The sequence below is a fragment of the Apostichopus japonicus genome, chromosome 22 (assembly GCF_037975245.1).
Source record: "Apostichopus japonicus isolate 1M-3 chromosome 22, ASM3797524v1, whole genome shotgun sequence".
In the NCBI taxonomy this organism is placed as follows: Eukaryota; Metazoa; Echinodermata; class Holothuroidea; order Aspidochirotida; family Stichopodidae; genus Apostichopus; species Apostichopus japonicus.
In genome coordinates this window covers 26,120,159-26,140,080 of record NC_092582.1, presented here as the reverse complement: position 1 = coordinate 26,140,080, position 19,922 = coordinate 26,120,159, and the positions used below count along the sequence as shown (strand labels likewise).

Below are 19,922 nucleotides of genomic sequence, written 5' to 3'. Positions count from 1 at the left end.
TGCCTCTCTAATCCTGAAAACGGATCGACTCTCCTGTATGGTTTAGTACCCAGAAACGTGGGTTCACATTCCAAATTCTTCCGACAAGTTTAGGAAGGGTATGAACCTTTATGGTCAGAGTGGCGGCGGAACCGGGGGGCTGGGGGGGGGGCTCAGCCCCCAATGAAAAAGTAGAGGGGGCAAATGCATGATAAGCCCCCCCCCCCAATATTTACCAAGGCTCAAAAACGTGCATCTGCCCATTTTTCAATGCATACTTGTCGATCTGTCCGATGCACACGTATACTATATAGGTGTAATCATTTTAGTAAATGCTGGGGGACCCTCGGCCCGTCCCCTGGCTGTAGACCACATTGTCACCCCAACCGCGTCTTCACGCCCCGTGAAAAGTGGAAGCAGTGAGTGTGAGTATCGGTAAGCGCAACACAACTTCGTCTTAGGCCAATGACTTGCCTCATTTCAGCCAGTTCTCCAACATCCCCTGAAGGATATATCCTTCTAATGGTAGCACATTTCCCATGGATATATCCTTCAGGGACATTTCCTTCTAATTGGAGATGTATCTTTCGTAGGGTATATCCTTCTAAAGTGCCCTTACGTGTGATAACTGGGTGCTCATTGCGTTTGTGCATTGCATATGGAAACGTTTCGAGGGATTCCTTTCATCAACGTACTGTATAGGGTACATGCATCCGTGACAATGCTTGGTCCATAGAAATTTGTTGGCAACTGCACCTGGTTTTGGAATTACCCATTTGTTGACATTAAGAAATGCTTTCTGTTTTTTCTTATGACATTTATTTAATTATTGCATTTAATTGCAAGTAGTAATTTACTACACTCAAAAACGTCTTTGCGAGTACACTACGAGTAATAGCTACTCTCTTAAAACACCATCGAATATACAAATTACAATTTTTTTTACAGATTTTACGTGCAATCTGAGAAATTGCAGGCTTGAGACCCATATTTTAGGGCTAGGTATTCGCAGCATAAAACACTCGGGAAGTGCCGTTTCCGGCCATCTGGGGGTTTGAAAAACCAATTTTTTTTTTATATATATCAACGGCTATTTACCGAATAACTGGACGAGCAAGACTGTATTCTCTATAGACATGTTGCCCAACCAGTTATTATTCATATACACAATAATGCCTGACAAAGAGGTACACATTATAGCATATGTTACCTTCATGTAGCCATGTACCACATAGCAGATGTATAGGCTATCAACTACTTTACATATAACAATCAGGGTATAACTCGTTATTGTCATAAACTGATGAGAGGCTACCTATAGGGCATTTAGATGAAAGCGGTTTGCAGGACTAGGAGAATTGGACCCCTTCTACTGCTTGACGCACATATTTCAAGGGGTGGGGCAGAAAATCCCAACTGAGGTATGGCCTACACTATTATGGAAAGGCCAGAGTGGAAAGAAGAATTATAAAAAAGGAGGAAGCGTGGTTGTTTGCTTGTTGGAGGCAAATTCCAAGTAGCCCCGCCCCCTGAAATTGCTTCGAAAATGGTGCACTCTGAGGCATAATTAGACTACTATTTCGGTCTAAAATTGGCTCCATACGCCATTTTTGCCAATAAATAATGTTTTTGTTAAGTCGGAATGGGGGGGGGGGTTGTACCCGTGGCAGTGACCTTCTTCTCAGCTGAATGTAACATTGCCCTCCTCCGACCTCTATCCAAGTGTACGATTTGGAAATTTTCCAATGTTCAAATACTCCCCCAAAAAATAATCTTGTCATTTCAAAGTTTTTTTTAGAAACGTTCAAAATATTGACTTCTTTCCAAGCTTGTAGATAAAACAATATCCTGTAAAACTTGTCTAAGACATTCTTCTTGCTGTCTTGATGACACTTTCATGCAGCTGTACAGGATTTTATGAACGCCACATTAGCAGAAAAATGTCTAGGTGTAAATGATGAATTGACATTTTGCAGCATATTGTTGAAGTCCTCACTTATTACATCTAAGGAATTTGCCATTTGGTTTGTATTATTTCAATTGGAAGATCATTCATCTAAAAAATAAGGGAATTTCCCTCGTGGCCAAGGAAATGACTTGAACAAGTCTCGTTTTCAAAATCTAAACAAACCAGCGACACAAGCAGCGTTTGAAGAACGGTTGTACGGCTGTAATTCTCTGTTTGTCTGACGTGATTCCCCGAAGCTACAGTACTGGCTTACTAATATGAAGATATTGCAGCATATTCCAGATGGTGAACATACTACTGAAAGAAACAACTGAGTATATTGCAATTGTCAAAAAAGAAATCCCACGTACTATCAGTTGAGTTCCTTCAAAGCGTTAGGTTATGCACGTACAAGGACAACGTTAACGTTATGGCTTAGGTCATCTCTAGTCATATAACTAAGTGCAGCCTAATTTAGGCCTAGTCCGATGATTTTAGTTACAATATTCAATAGTCGCGCAATGCCAGCATAATGCGTGACTTATGCTCAGCACAATGTAGGAATAGCTTAAGTATGGTAATGCTACAGTAGCCTGTTATAGTTGGTTACAAGTTGAAGGGGAGGTTTCCTCCTTCAAATACTGTACTTTGATCATAATATTAATTTATTGAAGAAGGATTTGCGGGATCATCCAACTGTCTGAACAGTTTTAGCCAAATTTAGTCATTAAAACCTACTCTGGAGTTGTTACCTCTCCTGGGATATTGTGGATTTAAGTGCTAACCTGCCAGTGAGCAAAGGTCAAGTAAAATGCAAGGTTTTCCAGAGATTGAGTTTCAATATTCCATTACAAGCATTATTGTAGTTTGTGTCACCCAAAATACTGCAGTGATTTACACCACCCTTACTGGTCCAAGACAACCCATTATGGGAACGTATCCAGAATTTCCAGGGTTTGTGCTAGTAATGCTCATTTCCTATTGACGTATCTTCAGCTTCAATATCACAAATCAAATATATGCACTTTTACATAATTTACTAACGAAAAGTGTAGGGGTCTTTTACAGCTAACATGTGAATTAGATTGCCCACAAAGACTGCTGTAGTGTCACATTGCTAACTGAATTGCTAAATGAATGCAAAAGTTGTATAAGAACTTTCAAAAAGCTTCAGAAACCAAACACTGTATAATCACTTAATTGAGATCAATGATTGTATCAACGTGGAACTGCTACCATGGGTTTTTTGTTGTTGTGAGTATCCTTTTGTATCTGAAGTCTTCTGAAATTTTGAATAACTAATTTGATTTCATGTTAGTGTTCCACTTTTGATTTAGAAGTTACTGAGGCTCGAACGGCTTGATGATGTTATAATTCAACTGTAGGAAGAAACCCTCTAGTGAATATGAAGACAAAGACTGTACTGGATTGAGGAGATCAGGACCAATGAACATATCAAGCTTCTTTCAGTATCCTACACTTCTTGATGCACAAAGTTCCATAGGAATGGTAAGAATGAAGTAAATGTGGTTGTTGTGACTTGATTCACCACACTGCTTGCTAACAAGCATGGTTAAGAAAGTTAAATTCCTCTGCCACTCTTTATCAATATTATATCATGATAACATTTCTTCCATGAATATATTTGAGAGCTAAATACTGTTTAAAATAAACACATTTAGAGGGCATTCAAAGATATACAAGCACTGGCATCCATTAGGGTGGTGAGCACTTGCCACCCCTCCCCACCCCCCCCCCCCTTTGCTCCATTAGGGTTGCAAAATCACTATCAGAGAACATTAAATATCTGAAAAGTGAAAATGCCTCAGCTGAAGTCCCCAGAGACTCTCACCAGGGCTTAGATTTATACTTCATACAAATTACATTTTTCTCTCTAACATGTATTCAATGCTTTATACTTGGTAGAAGAGGACAAGAAGTCTCAGAGATGTTATTGAGCTCTTCTGAAGCACCCGGCTTGGACTCAGATTTTCCACAGAGTGAAATTAGATTAAGTATTTCTATTCCTGACATGTCCTCATGTGCTAAAAAATGCTAGCAGGTTCCAAAAACTATGTGAAAAAACTGAAGATTTGGAAAGCTTTGCAGTACCCTTGTAAGTCCAGCCACTATAAACAGAGAACACAATTGGAAATACTTCCTACTCATCTGAGTATATGCAGCTGTGAATACAGAATTTTCACTTCCTGAGCCAGTCACTGCAGTTGATTCTAAAAAATCTAATTGATCTTAAAATTGATCTAAATTTGCCAACTTGAGTACGGTGGATTGCTAGGAACATAGCGGGAAAAAAGCATTCCAAACATGTCTGCTTAATGAAAAGTTAGAAATATTAACAGAATTATAGGCGTTTATGCATTGTTCTGAGTAGTTAAGTGTTTGTCGAGGAACGGTGTGGAGTGGGGGGTGCTGGTGTTTTTTTTTAGGGGGTTTGTAGGGGGTCCCCAAATTTCAAAATTTTGACCTTTTTTATCTCAAAACTTTTTCAACTCAAAATGTTGAGGTTACAAGTGTCTTCTTTAAATTTGTTGAAAGAACTGACCATATTGACCAGCTGAACAGGGTACTCTATAAATCTTTGGTGATCTAAAATCTGGAAAGAGACCCCCCAGAGAGTGGTGTAACTAGGTCAATGTAAGCAATGCAGTCTCCAGGGGCCTGGTGCCATTAAATGAAGAAAAATAATATAAAAACACCCATCCACCAAAGCTGACACACTAAATTAGATACAATTATCTCCTCACAAGTTGCATTAATTTCTTTACAATTATAACTGAGCAAATTATTTTGAAATAACAGTAGCATACCATATGTTTATAATAGCTGTGTTCTGTGTTTGACAATGTAACATAATAGAATGCTGCTACTTGCAGACCGGGTGATGACAATTTACATGAATAACATTATAAGTGATGACCAAATGCATTTTGTTTTTTCTCATCATCAGGTAAACTGGAATTATTCAGTCCTGAGATCGACCGTTTTAGGGATTTACGAGTTTCATATCTGGATTACAGCTCTTGGAAGAATATGTAGTTTACATGAGCAGGGTAATGATTAGATGGTCCAACACCTGATTCTTACCCCACCCACCCATCCCCCTCCTACATGAGAATGCAAGTGTTTAATTGGATATTTTTACTCCATGACATATCAGATGATCCCTCAAGGAAAATTTCCACACCGGAAAGTCTATCATCCAGCACCCCTCCCCCCCCCCAAGCCCCATCAATTCCAATCACTGCAAACCAAGACATAACATATGAACAATCTAGTTAGAATACTGCTAAAGGTTGTATCTTAAACTCAGGGGTTCTGTGAGACCTCTTTTGTTCAGTGTTTCTCTAATTGTAGTATCATCTCTACAAATTGTACCATAATTATAGGTTTCAAGAGGATGAAATTCTGATGCCAAGTACATCTCTAATCTTTCAAATCTGACCAATTTTAATGGTCATTAGACATCAATTGTTTCATTATGAAACAGTTTCATTCCTGTGTGAGCATATAATGCTAATGAAGGCTTTCTATTGTCACCGTCTCCAGGTTGAGTGGATATTATGTAATTTAAGACAAGGTCCACCCATCCCATCACATTACATAGTTGTCATGGATAATGCTAGGTTTTGAGTATTGCACTATGACAAGCAACAGTTCTATCATAGAAGATCATACAACACAATATGTCAAGTTCTTGTATGATTCAGCATGTTATGTCATCTGAAATCCTTAATGCTTATATATTCTTTTCATGATCTTAAAGTTATTGTGTAATTCAGTAATTAAGTTATAAGAGAGTGTTTGGGTAGGGAGGGGGGGGGGGAGGGGTGCACCAGGTTGCTGTCTATTGGCAAAGCTGGAAATGAAGTAACTGGGAAAGTTGTGAAAGCAAAAACAACAACATTTATATAATAGAGCAGCCTCTGTATACCTTGTATACCGATCGTTTGTCAAAAGCAATCTAGACCAGTAATTAGGCCAAACTTTGCTTCACTTCAAAGTAACAGAATTAGAAATTTGGTGTTCATACAAAGATGAACAACTTTATTGGCCTGCTGCACCAAATAATGTTAAAAGTACCAAATTAGAAAGTGTGCTGATCAATTTAGTCTAATCCAAAGGATTGCAAACATGTTAATAATTTTAGCCTATTGTTTTGTTTATGGATAAATTTTCAAAAATTATTCAAACTAAATAAAAGCACCTTTCAATAAAATGAATGAACTTGCAATTATAGAGTTATTTCAACGACACAGATTCATTTTAGCATTAGCTTGTATATCTGTGAGCAATGGATGACTTGAGTAAATATTCAAAAGGCAAACTCTGTAACAAAGGTTTTCATTGTTTGCATCAATACATCTAGTTATGATATTCTCAATATACAATAAGTGACAACTAATTCTTATTGTCTTTGTCTTTATCTCCTCATTAGGTAATTGTAGAGGAGTCAGTCTTGAGACGATCTTTGGTGTCACATGATGCGGATCTTGCACAGAATGCTTTACAATGTGCTGATGGTAATGGTAAGTGTATAATTAATGTATAGCAGGACTGGTAAGCTGGGTTGTAGTTATAATTAGATTTGAGTCTGAGTAGAAAGTGAATTTGTTACTGCCTAATCCTGGTGGAACACTAAATGTTTTGAATCTTGCTTGATCAACAAACTTCCTAAGGGCCTAGAGGAGAAGATAATGGTCTCAATCTAACATACATACACAATATATAATTAGGCACTGATTGCCATACATTGTATTGCTTGCCAATGTGTAAATAAACACAAAGATTTGTATATTTAATGAACAATTTTTCAGTGTGTCATAGTGATGGGTTTCAGATAAGGGTAGTACTCAGCTTTATAGCGTGGCCACACTCCTCTGTATTGCCAGCCTCACTTCCACAAAAAATATGGTAATGTACCTTCTCGAGATTATATCCTTTTGTTATAAACACAAGATTTGCTGAGGCTAAGAAATATAAATCATTTAAAATGTGACATACTTCTCCATCATTCTGTTTCAATGGAGACATGTATTAAGTGAGTTTGTTACTATATATAATGTAAGAGTGAATAACACACTGCAGAACTGCCTCAGCAAGTGAGTCTGTGTTTTTGTTACTATGATCACACTGTCTGAAACCTATGTGCTTCCTCTTGCTATATATGTTACATATGTCACAAGTAAGTGTTTGTTAAATAAGATGTAGAATGACTAACAGGAACCATATATCCTTTCCCATTCTAACATTTCCTATGCTTCCCCTCTCAGTGCATCTAAAACCCAATTTAAATCTGACAATAATCTAGTCTTTATAATAATTGCCAATGAGCTATATACTAAGTGGAAGTCTTTAGTTGGTTTACTGTATTATGTGCATATGTAGTCAGTCAGTCAGTAATACCAGACATGCATATAGCTTCAAGACATGCATATAGCTTCTTGATCCTATGCATGTCCTCAGAGTAAAAACCAAAGTAATTCAGAATTCCATTCTTAGCCATTGTTCAACAGAGTTGAAGGATTCTCTTAATGTGTTCTGTCTAAGATGTACATTATTTGCACTGCAGTTACAGTACTGGCCATTCAAGAGATATTTCCAGCAAACTCAAGCACATGTGCTTTCTACATTTATTTTCTGTTGCAATACTACGGAAGATAGCTCAAAAATTTGGTAGAAAACTTCCAGCAATTGTCCCAAAAATTTTTGGGGTGGGGGGGGGGTTGGGTTCAAAACTCTTCGGAGGTAACATCAGTTACCACTACAAGTGTTGTAAATAACTAATTGAATTGATTACCTCAGATGCAAAACATATTCCTAAAGAGCAGCTTCAGACAAAGGTGAAGGTGCTATGAATAATGATATTAGTCCTGTGCTGTTAGCTATGTCAGTCCAACAATCCCAAAGATAAAAACAGAAATAGAAAACAATATAAATGCTGCCCTGAGATTACAGCTATATAAATATTCATATACTTATTAATAAGACACGAAGTGATGACAGACCTGATGATTATTCACCTTGATAAATCTAATGAATGGAAATTTGAGTTATTTTGTATTTTCGCTTTATCCTCCAGGAAAGTCAAAGAAACAGTCAAGCGGGAACACATCACTGCTAACATAACTTCCTTGTGGATGATAGTCAGGTGAGTCTTGACAAAATAATTTCTCAACAGTCAGTTTGTGAAATGGTACAGGTTGGGTTGGTTACCTTTGATCAAATCTATAGGCTGTATGTAGGTGAAGACAGCTTGCCCAATTAGTTCTATAAATAACATCAAATGCCCTTTTTGGTTTCGATGACAATCGTAACCTATGCATTTATGATGGCGTATGTGTGTGAGTGCGTTTCTGATGCCCAGCCGAAATCTCAAGACGGGAAGCATAGGCAGACTTCATATTAAGTGTGTAGAAATACCACATTGAGTAACAGAAGCCTATTGTTTTTGGTGGAGGTCAAAGGTCATTTGGGGTCACCAGGGGTCAAATTGTGAAAACCTCTTAAACAAGATATCTCAAGCAGGGAAGGTCAAACCAATATCGTATTTGATGTGTAGAAGTACCACATAGAGTAAAAAAGCCTATTGCTTTTGGTGGACTTCAAAGGTCATTTAGGGTCACCAGGGGTCACATTTTGTAAACCTTGTTATCACGATATCTCAATACTGGAAGCTTGGGCCAACCTCTAATTTAGTGTGTATAAATACCACATTAAGTTAAAGAAACCTATTATTTCTGGTGGACGTTAAAGGTCAAATGGGGGTCATCAGAGGTCAAATCGTGAAACCCTTGCAAACATGTACACCCTCACTATACATTACGTCAGATTCATGAAGAAAACTGCTCATGTTACATGAATCAAAACCAAAATGCATTTTTGTATTCTGGTTAAGATTCCACTCGTTTAGTTGTGTAGAGCTAACAAACTTTACTAAACACAATTACTATATTTTAGTATGCAGTGGTGGATGGAAGATTTCTCTAAAGTGGAGACAGCTACTGATAGATACCTAAATTAACAGTTCATCAGAATACTTCAACTTCTGTAGAAAATAATGATTGCCCACATGGCAGGCAAGCTCATTTTTTTTCTAGTATGTACCTTGGTCTGATGATGGATGTGTTAGAAATTGAGAAGCTATGAAGTATGAAGTCTTTGAAGTTATATACATGTGCATTGCCACATATCTGGGTATTGTTTTGACCTATTAATGTCAATGAAATCAGATGAGATTGAATGAATTAGGGAATCTCCCGTCATCTGTTACCAGGATTGTTATCTTTAGATCTTACATCTCCATATAACTAGTATTACCAGTAGTCAAAGCATTTAAATAACTTTTGAATATTCATTAAGCCATGAGGTGCCACATTTAATGCTGTTGTAGGTGGACATTTTACTCTAGCTCTTTCCATTGCTTGCCAGAAATTGTTCTAAACTGCATGTATTTAATGTTGTATACATTGGCAAGATTTACACTTGTATATCACAAATGTAGTTGTAATGATGATCAACCCATCCCTAGAAATGAATGTATGCCAAATTTCTCCCCCCCCCCCCAAAAAAAAAAAAATCAATCAAGACAGAGGGTACAGCATGGTTGCAACCTACAGCAGTATTATTCGTGGTGACTTTAATTCCCAGAATAAAATCAAGGAGGAAGTGTGTGATCCCTCCCATTTAATGTTGTGTACATTGGCAAGATTTAAAGTTGTATTAGAAATGTAGTTGTAAATGATGATCAGCCCATACCTAGAATGGATGCAGGACAAATTACATGGCCCCTCCCCTCCCCCTAAAGAGTGCGGGACAGCATTCCTCTTCACCTCTCCTCTGGGAACATTTTATCCCCTCCCACTGCAAAAACGTGATCATAGAGCTCATATATTGACATATAAAACAATAAGGCATCAATTTGAGAGGGTACCGCAGGGTTTCAACCATGTGTTATGCATTATTTGTGGGGACTTTAATCCCCAGAATAAATTCAAGGGGGAGGGGGAGGGGGCGGGACGGTGATCCATAACATGCAGGGAGACTACTTGTACAAGAAATTTGTGAGGTACAGTGTATAAAGATATAACATGTTTATGCAGTACAACATACACAGTTGATAAATCTTCAACATTGTTTCACGAGTGACAAACCATATACCACCTATTTTGCATCTAAGTACCCTTCATTTTACAAATATCTTAAAGAGTGGGGGGACAGCACTCCCCTTCACCCTCCTCTGGAAAACATAACATTTTATCCCCTCCCACTACAAAAAGGTGGTCAAGCTCCTGGGTAGAGCCCATTTCATATCATGAAACAATAAGGCATCAATTAGACCTTCAACCTCTAACTCCTGAAATGGGGACAAAACCTTGCACACCAAGAAGGGTGGCTACACTCATGTACCCTTGCAATTACACTAAGCTATTGTGGATAACTCCCAAGGTTTTCTGACATGCTGTAACATACAGTATCAACCCTAACTTATTATCAGCATATTGAGTTACCATGCAGGTACATAGACAGTCACAGTTTGGTGGGTACCCAGGTCTGAATTTACTATTTTCACAAAGAAAAAGAAGATTCCTACATGTCATATATAAACAAATGGTTGACAGCAGGTTTACATAGAAATGAGCTAAGTAACACTAAAACATACTGATAAGTATGAATCTTTTAAATTTCTCTTTTGCACTAAATATAAGTAAATCATTTTGAATATTACCTTTAATAGCCAGTCTGCCTCCATGCAATCTGGTCACCTGTTGACCTCTATGAACCATTATAGATCTATAACTGCTAAAATAATTTATACATATTTCATCATTTGTTTGCCTTGCATATTCACAACACTACAGTACAGGATGTACCAGCCTCTACACAAATCAGTGATCATGGAAAGTGAAGGTAAAAGCCAGTTAGACAAGCATCAATGATGTCATAAGTTTCATTACAATACTATAACTCCATGGATATGTTGTTAAATGGTAATGGGTCCTGCTGTGTACATCTAAAACACATTGTAACTTTAAAACTTTACATGTTAAAAGTTATGAATGCTGAATTCCATTTTTCAGGCACTAAATTAAATACTCTTGTTGAGATCAATCAGTTACATAGAACTGTGTTATACATATAGTGAGTAATGGGAGAGATATTGTGTAGGGTAGCCAGCAAGTTAAATACATTAAGACATGTTACTGTAAGTCTATCAAGGGATTCTAATTGCTGTCCACAAACTGGTATTACCGATCTACTTGAAAGTTGATGGAAAATCCTGGTCCATCAGAGTCTTTGGGTGGATAGCTTCATCCTTCTTGCTGTGTTATCAACCCTCTTTAAGAGACTAGGACTTTGAATCCAGTTTCCTTGGTTTGATCTGTGGTAGGTGGAAGGGGGAGGGAGGTGTAGGGTAGGTGGTACTCTCGATAAGTTTTTTTTTACCATGTTTACTCTTCTAAAGATGACCTGGCACCATTTTGCAAGTCAGGGTACCATCATGGCTTAAATTTAACATCCTTCACACATTTACAGTAGTTGAAAACACATGAATGTCACATAAATATATACATCTAACCCCCCACCCCTTACGCCTGGCAAGAACTGTGCTCATCTCTTGGTAGTCTTGCATTACCTGGGCAACTCTCTTCCTACACCACCTAATGAAGAATGTTGGATTTTATTCGTAAAAGAACAGTATAAATTGGTTTGATATAATTATTCTCTCCATTCTATATTTAAAAATTTAAAGTTTCTTTGTATTTACAGTGTTCCTACTATTTCATACCATTGGTAGCATTATCTCAAAGTTCTTGTATTATTTAATATAGCTCACTCCTCGGAAATTATTCTTTTGCTATTTTGTGAGCCTTTTGGAACATTTATTGAATATAAACTCATTCAGATTCATTTTCTTTTTTTACTGATAGATTTCAACTGAGTGGAACACACAGAAGTGTTTACAGATGGGAATTACCGTGTAAAAATCAGGAAACGATTCTGAGAAGTAAATGAACATCTTTAGTTTCCATCTTTGTAAAAGTGTGGCAAGTATGGCTCGCTTTTAATGAGATCACACTTTGCTAGAACTGTATATCATCAGATTTTTAAAACAACTGAAATTGTCAACTGTCAAGACTAAGAAATAAAATATATCTTTAAATTAAAATCTTATTCCGTTAGAGTTGCTTTTTGAAAGGGAGGGTATTGTTTTGCTCTATAAAGGGAGGTTGGTGTGTGTGTGTGTGGGGGGGGGGTAATTTTAATTTTAAGAGGAAGATACAGACACAGAATTAGGGGGTTGATAAGAGGAAGGTTTGTTACAATTGCTTCTGTAATATTATTTGATGACATTGTTGCAGATCATCTGTTATTGTTTGTTATTTGTCTCATTTATTTGTCACACTGTGTTTTGATTTCTTTCTGCAAATTGACAAAGCATGTTTGACATTTATGGAAGGCAAAAGGGAGAAATGGGGTGGGGAAAGAAATAAGAATGTTGTGTTTTTTTTTACTCAATGTGGTCTGTTTCCATAACTTACAGTAGTATAGTCAGTATATTAGTGATCGGTACAGTAATCTGTGCTGTATTTCTGTGTGTATGAAATTGCAAACAAAATTAAATAAGCAACGAATCAGTTAATAAAGTTTACGTGGGAAATATGTATGAATTTATAGTCCTCCAAATGATGACAAATGAAAGCAGAAATTGTTTTTGATACAACTTCACTTAGTGACAGACTTACCAAAGTAGATGTTATCAGCACCTGAGATGTAGATTTTCCTCTTTGGTTAACAAGAAATGACAGATAAAGGTCACTATAATAATTTTCATGTTGTTTGAAATGCACAACATGTTTGTTCTCAATTCTTGGTACATTGGTATGGTGCTCTGTTTCAAGCTACAATCTTTCTGTTCACATTTTGCTGACATGCTGCTGTATTGCTGTGTATGATTTGTGCATTGAATGACCAAAGCCTATTCAGCTCCTTAGCCCTAAACACAGATTTCATATTGATTCCATCAGAAAATACTCTGTCAGTGGAAACAAATATACCTTGATTTTATCTATTATATTATTTATTAAATCAATATTACACTAAGCCATTCTTTTGTTTTACAACTTTGAGAACCCAATCTCCAACACTTATATAGTTATGATTGTATAGTAGTTACATAATATTGAATATGCTAGAAAAGGTTAGATAATTGTCATGGTAATAGACTTTCTATGTTTTGTAGAGTTTGTTATGCTTTAAATAGTAATGACTGTTTTGTTTGTAAATTCAGATTTTATATCTACTCAAGACTTCAGACTAGCACTGATGTAATATCTAACACTGACATTCCAGTAGAGAGGACTTTTCTTGTTTGTGTGAGATGTGCATTTTTAACATGATTTATGTTTCACCCTTCAATTGATGACCATTTCTTATTAAGGATTTTTCTTTATTGTTGATTTATAAAGGTAACAGTATTCCATATTTCATTGTCAGAATATGCTATGATGGTTAGTTGACTGGTTACTTATGTGCTATATTATTTACTTTTTCACTGTTTAAGCTTTGTGCTAATATGAGCATGTGAGTCATGTAGTTATGCTGTGTAATGGGTTGATTGGCATACATGGTATGTATAATGGGTTGGTTGGTATACATGGTACAGAATGTATAATGAGTTGATTGGCATACATGGTATGTATAATGAGTTGATTGTCATACATGGTATGCATAATGAATTGATTGTCATACATGATATGTATAATGAGTTGATTGTCATACATGATATGTATAATGAGTTGATTGTCATACATGATGTATAATGAGTTGATTGTCATACATGGTATGTATAATGAATTGATTGTCATACATGATATGTATAATGAGTTGATTGTCATGCATGATATATATAATGAGTTGATTGTCATACATGGTATGTATAATGAGTTGATTGGCATACATGGTATGTATAATAATTTGATTGGCATACATGGTATGTATAATGGGTTTGTTGGTATACATGGTACAGTATGTATAATGAATTGATTGCCATACATGGTATGTATAATGAGTTGATTGTCATACATGATATGTATAATGGGTTGATTGGCATACATGGTATGTATAATGAATTGATTGGCATACATGGTATGTATAATGAATTGATTGTCATACATGGTATGTATAATAATTTGATTGACATACATGGTATGTATAATGAGTTGATTGGCATACATGGTATGTATAATGAATTGATTGGCATACATGGTATGTGTAATGAGTTGATTGTCATACATGATTTGTATAATGGGTTGATTGGCATACATGGTATGTAAAATGAGTTGATTGTCATACATGATATTGATAATGGGTTGATTGGCATACAGTACATGGTATGTATAATGAGTTGATTGACATACATGGTATGTATAATGGGTTGATTGTCATACAGGGTATGTATAATGAGTTGATTGTCATACATGATATGTATAATGGGTTGATTGTCATACATGGTATGTATAATGGGTTGATTGGCATACATGGTATGTATAATAATTTGATTGGCATACATGGTATGTATAATGAGTTGATTGCCATACATGATATGTATAATGAGTTGATTGTCATACATGGTATGTATAATGAGTTGATTGTCATACATGATATGTATAATGAGTTGATTGTCATACATGGTATGTATAATGCATTGATTGGCATACATGGTAGGTATAATGGGTTGATTTCCGTACATGGTATTTATAATGGGTTGATTGATATTAATGAACTTTGAATAGCATATAGGGCCAGAGACTGTATACTTCGTTTCTGTCCGTAATGTAGGCCCAACCATTCATAATACATGTTCACCATTACATACAGAACATCAATGTAACACCTAAAGTAATGAATTTTAAGGACGGTTAGTTAAGGCTAATGTATATGGTTGATGATTATTCATGAGATGCTAATTATTTTGTTCACTGTTTAAACTTAAATTCTCTGTTTCTTTGTCTATCATTCCCAGCCAGTTTTCCGTTGTTCATTTATTCTTGTTTAATTATACTTTTTGTATAATATAACAAATTGTTAGACTCCAGCTGAAATGCAACGTGTGAGTTATTGTTGTTTTGTACATTGTATTTATAGTTACACTATTAAACTAAGTAAGGACGTTGTACTACTGCTCTGTATATAAGGTACTGGTTAGAATTGAAATCTAAAACACGCTGCAAATTAAAGGTGATATTCGTTGCACCGACATGCTGAATACCTGGAGTGTCAAAGGAAGGTCGGTGTGAGTCGGAAGGAATGGCTATAGGGGAAGGGGGGGTGAGCGCATTATAACATCTCTTAGTTCACTTGTTAGATCAAGATATTCAGTTTGTGACATTCTTCAGTGTTGATGACACCAGCTCTACTCATCTACGATTGTACTTTAAGACATTATTGGGTCATTCGGCCAGTGGCGGCGGAACCGGGGGGGGGGGGCTTGGGGGGGGAGCTCAGCCCCCAATGAAAAAGTTGAGGGGGCAAATGCCTGATAAGCCCCCCCCCCCCCAATATTTACCGAGGCTCCGAAACGTGCATCTGCCCATTTTTCAATGCATACTTGTCGATCTGTCCGATGCACACGTATACTATATAGGTGTAAAAACACCATCGAATATACAAATTACAATGTTTTTACAGACTTTTACGTGCAGTCTGAGAAATTGCAGGCTTGAGACCCATATCTAGGGCTAGGTATTCGCAGCATAAAGCACTCGGGAAGTGCCGTTTCCGGCCATCTGTGGGTTTGAAAAAACAAGAATTTTCTTGTACGCTCCGCGCCAACCGATGGTGGCGCTCCGCTTAGATAGTCTCCACACATTAGCCCCCCCCCCCCCCAATAATTTTTCCGTTCCGCTGCGCCTGCTTTCGGCTGGATCCTTTGTTAGCGAAACAATGCGATTTAAACAAATGATCGAATTTTACTTAAATTCATATTCTCAGTTTACGTTTGGTGTCGACATTTCTAGATAAACGTCAAAACTTCAGGAAAAACGTTACAATTTCGATAAAGCGTCGAAAGTTTGTGCTATCAGTCTAAATTGTTCTATAAGAAAAATCAAATATCAGAAATAAAACCACAAAATTTCAACATGTAAAGTCATGTTTCTTTTCGGCCAAGAATGTGTTAACATAATTTTCTGTGATCAATGTTCCTTCTGAAACCTCGCCCATAATATGAATATTTAAAAGCTACGAACGTCATTGGCCAATACGTAATAAGCGAGTTCAGAGTTACGAGTGCGCATGCCCGATTCTCACTAGGGGTCAGGTCAACTGAGAATTGAATCCTCGGAAAACGTAAACAATGACAGCTTTTCATAACGATAATCGCACTAAGAATGGTTTACTGCGACATTCGGAATTTATTTCTAGTGCATATTTCGGTGTGTTTACGACTTAAAAACGTGTATAAATTGACTGAAACTACTTCATAATAATATTGAATATAATGGAACACAGGTCCGTATCGCACGTGAAATAGTTAGTCTGATATAGGCCTACGAACGGGAAAAAGGAGTATATGTGACTGTATCCTTCGTATGGGTTACGCGACCTTACGTGGTTGCGGGTGTTTAATGCTTCGCGGAAGTTCTAACTGATAATTTTCGGAAATGAATTTAAAATATAGCATGGAACAAACTATTTTGCCCTTTTGTTTGTCATTATGAGCCTGAACTGTTTTTTAGAGAATATCGTAAGCAACTCGAGTCTAAAATACTAACAGTGACACTGACAGAACTGTAGATCTAAATAGGCCTACATAACCTATCCTCATACTCGTTGCTTTTACGTCCATCAACGAACACTGCATAGTAGAGGCATTGGTATCTTGTAGTTGCAACTACATGGTTTTTCATGTTAAGAAATATTAGTTCTCTTCATTTTTATGCGTGATTTAAAATAAGCTTAGTCTTATTCTTGGCATATTCCTACTACTTATAGGGGGGTGTTACTAAAACGAATGACAATTGCGTTGCACATAACGAATGACAATATGTTGTAGGCCTACACACTAAAAAATTGCGTTGACTAAAACGAATGAAAGTAAATGACAGCACAGACATTTGCTTCAACCGGATATCACAGTTCAGACTTTGTGAGTATATTAAAGCCACGCAAAAAAATCGGAAAATTGGGGTTTAAATCGCAAAAGTTCGAGTTGACATTTTGCGACTGTGACCGGTGTTTTCGGTAAATTCTTGAGCAAGATGTTTGACTTGTCCTGTGGGATTTTACCCCGTGAACTTAGGGGAATTGAAAAAAATTGTTGCTGTATAAAAATCATATCAATTCCTTTCTTTCTAAAATGCACACTAAACATCCTTCTAAATAGCCCTCTTACTGACCAACGCGTATGACTCATCACATTGACCGAAAATCCTGTGGCTCTGTGCGGGCAAGTTGTTTGGACTATTCCATTCATCAGGGGGGTCTTAAACGATGTTTCTATAATTAGCAGGCGCGTATCCAGGATTTTCTAACCCGGGGGGCGCGAATTACTATCTAAGCGGAGCGCCACCATCGGTTGGCGCGCAGCGTACAAGGAAATTTCTGGTTTTGATACCCCCCAGATCACCGGAAATAGCACTTCTCGGGCTTGAAAATGACCAACCAGATGTACACTTTTGCCTGAGAACCAAGTATTTCCCAAAAGTTTTTTTCCATCCATATAACCTTTTTGAAGATTGTCACCAGTCACACATCATGTTCGACCTTATTGCATGTCCTATGGATCATTGCTTTTGTAGATGATTCTACGTCACGGCCCACAATATCCGAAAGCCCCACTTTTGAAGGTTTTAAGCCCATTATTTGTTGAGAATTTGAAAATTCAGATTTCTCGTGAATAAAATCACTTCAAAACATACCCATAATGTTGCACAAAATTCAATCTATGGACAAGCAATATAGAAAAACCTCCTTGAACCCCTAACAGACAGGTCAAAGTTGCACGAGTAGAGGAAAGTATGGTGAAGAATGTTGGTGAGGAAATTTTGGAAAATTCCGACACAGTTAATTTATTGGTGTAGAAATATTGCAACCTCTTATAATGGCTATTATAAAACTTGGTTGAAGGAAATGAAAAATAGCAGATATTTCCGATATCAGGTATATCGAAAGCGAACACTACACACATAGGCGTAGGTCCCGTAGGAGGCGGTGGCTGCAGCCCCCCTCCCCCCCCCCCGCAACCAAATTTTTCCCCATCTTTTTCGGGCACCTACTGAAAGAAAAATGAATAGCTTAAAAATGATCTCCTTGGTAATTAAAATAAAATTGTAAGCTTGGCCGACATTACTACTGTAAAAGAGAGTTTTGACATAAATGGATCTGTATGCTTTTTCTCCATCTACATAAGACATTTTGTTGTTTACATAGCATCCAGTGGTATACTGTGCAACTTTCACGGACCGTGCGGTACACGATGCCATGCACTGTAATGACCGATGCTTGCTTATATGATATTGGCATTGATATGTTGAGCGCGAAAAATTTTGGCTTTTTTTTCGGGCAAGTCATTACAGCCCCCAAATCCAATTGGGCTCCTACGCCTTTAACTACACACATAGACAGTTTTTGAGGCTGTTCATCGTGGAACATGCATTTCAATGCTCACTGATATGATGTTATATCTGCTCTTTGCTTTACAAATTCGAACAGGCGTGTAGCGAGTAATTGCCAAGGGAGGGGCCAAGCCTGTAGGCAAACTATCTAAGCGAAGCGCCACCATGAGTTGGCGCGAAGCGTACAAGAAAAATTTTGGCCGAAAATGCCTCCCAGATCGCTGGAAATGACACTTCCCAGGCCTTGTAAGTTGCATCTAAGCATTGTCTATTTTGAAATTACTAGCGATGTCATAAAGAAAATTTGCTCGAAGGGGGGGGGGGGGCGGTCGCCCCCTTCCCGAAATGCGTCATGTACCCCGACGACTCGGTCGAGTTCAAGACCAGCCACAGTTGGTTCCATATAGCACAATTGTACAATTGTTTAAGGCGTCCATATACACACACACGTGTTATGATAGACCATATATAGTATTTATATAGATACATTAGTGAGAGAGGAAAAATGGAAACGTCAAAAATGGAGTTGTCGGTGTAAGGTGTAAGGGGTAGGGTGAGGCGCACACCCCCTCCGTAATCCTTGATCTGTCACTGGCTATACCCTGTGTATATTATAGGGATCAGCGCTTTAACTATGACTGTTCCTCTTTCTCTTCCCGAGGTCTTGGCTATCTTCTACTCCCTCCTTTTTTCCTTTTTCTCTCTTTTTTCTTTTTCTTTTCCTTTCCTTCCTCTCCTCCTTTTCTTTTTTCCCCCTCCTTTTCCATTTTTTCTTCTCTTTTTTCTCTCCTCTTTTCCTTACCCGGGGGGCGCGCGCCCCAACGCCCCCCCCTGGATACGCACCTGATTAGGATTGCATTAGATAATTTAATTGGTACTTACTAGCTTCAAAATTTAATGATGCATATTCTACGGTCATTTTCTTTGAAATAATATTAAGTTCAATAAAATATGACGTTTTGAAAGCGAATCTCGGTTGTGACGTTGTAGGTGAACACTGTGCATTGTGTGGCTGTACCCTATTGCAGAGTACAGGATACACATATTACGTAACGGCGTGCCCACCGAAAAAAGCGAAACTTGTATTTTTCTTAGAAGACATTCGATTGGATTGTACTTGGTCCGATTGAAGATAGTGACCAATGAAAATGAATTTAACATCAATTTAAAATTAAGAAAAAATCCTTTCCAAAACCGTTTGAACTAAATTTGTCAATGAATATTCAAGAGGATGGTTACGCAAACAAAGTACGGCAATCAAATGGTGATTTTCTTCAGTATTTACTGTGTGTCAAGGGCGTAGGAACCGGGGGGGCTGGGGGGGCGCCAGCCCCCAGTGAAAAATGTGGAGGGGCGGA

The 19,922-nt window shown here is 37.5% G+C and overlaps 1 protein-coding gene and 1 long non-coding RNA gene across 8 annotated transcripts in view; one reads left to right on the top strand and one right to left on the bottom strand.

The window, feature by feature from the left end:
- Positions 1 to 19,922, bottom strand: part of LOC139963695 (uncharacterized) — a 76,082-nt gene that overhangs the window by 41,250 nt on the left and 14,910 nt on the right. The gene's annotated exons all lie outside the window — the stretch shown is intronic.
- LOC139963707 (uncharacterized) lies at positions 219 to 15,402 on the top strand. 4 transcript variants are annotated; one of them, XR_011791737.1, is made up of 7 exons: positions 219 to 2,303; positions 3,265 to 3,436; positions 4,896 to 4,998; positions 6,384 to 6,474; positions 8,028 to 8,096; positions 10,807 to 10,855; positions 11,878 to 15,402. It is a non-coding gene; the product is annotated as an uncharacterized lncRNA (long non-coding RNA). The 4 variants fall into 4 exon arrangements; XR_011791735.1 differs by having other exon boundaries at positions 219 to 3,436; XR_011791736.1 differs by having other exon boundaries at positions 219 to 3,436; positions 3,854 to 4,998.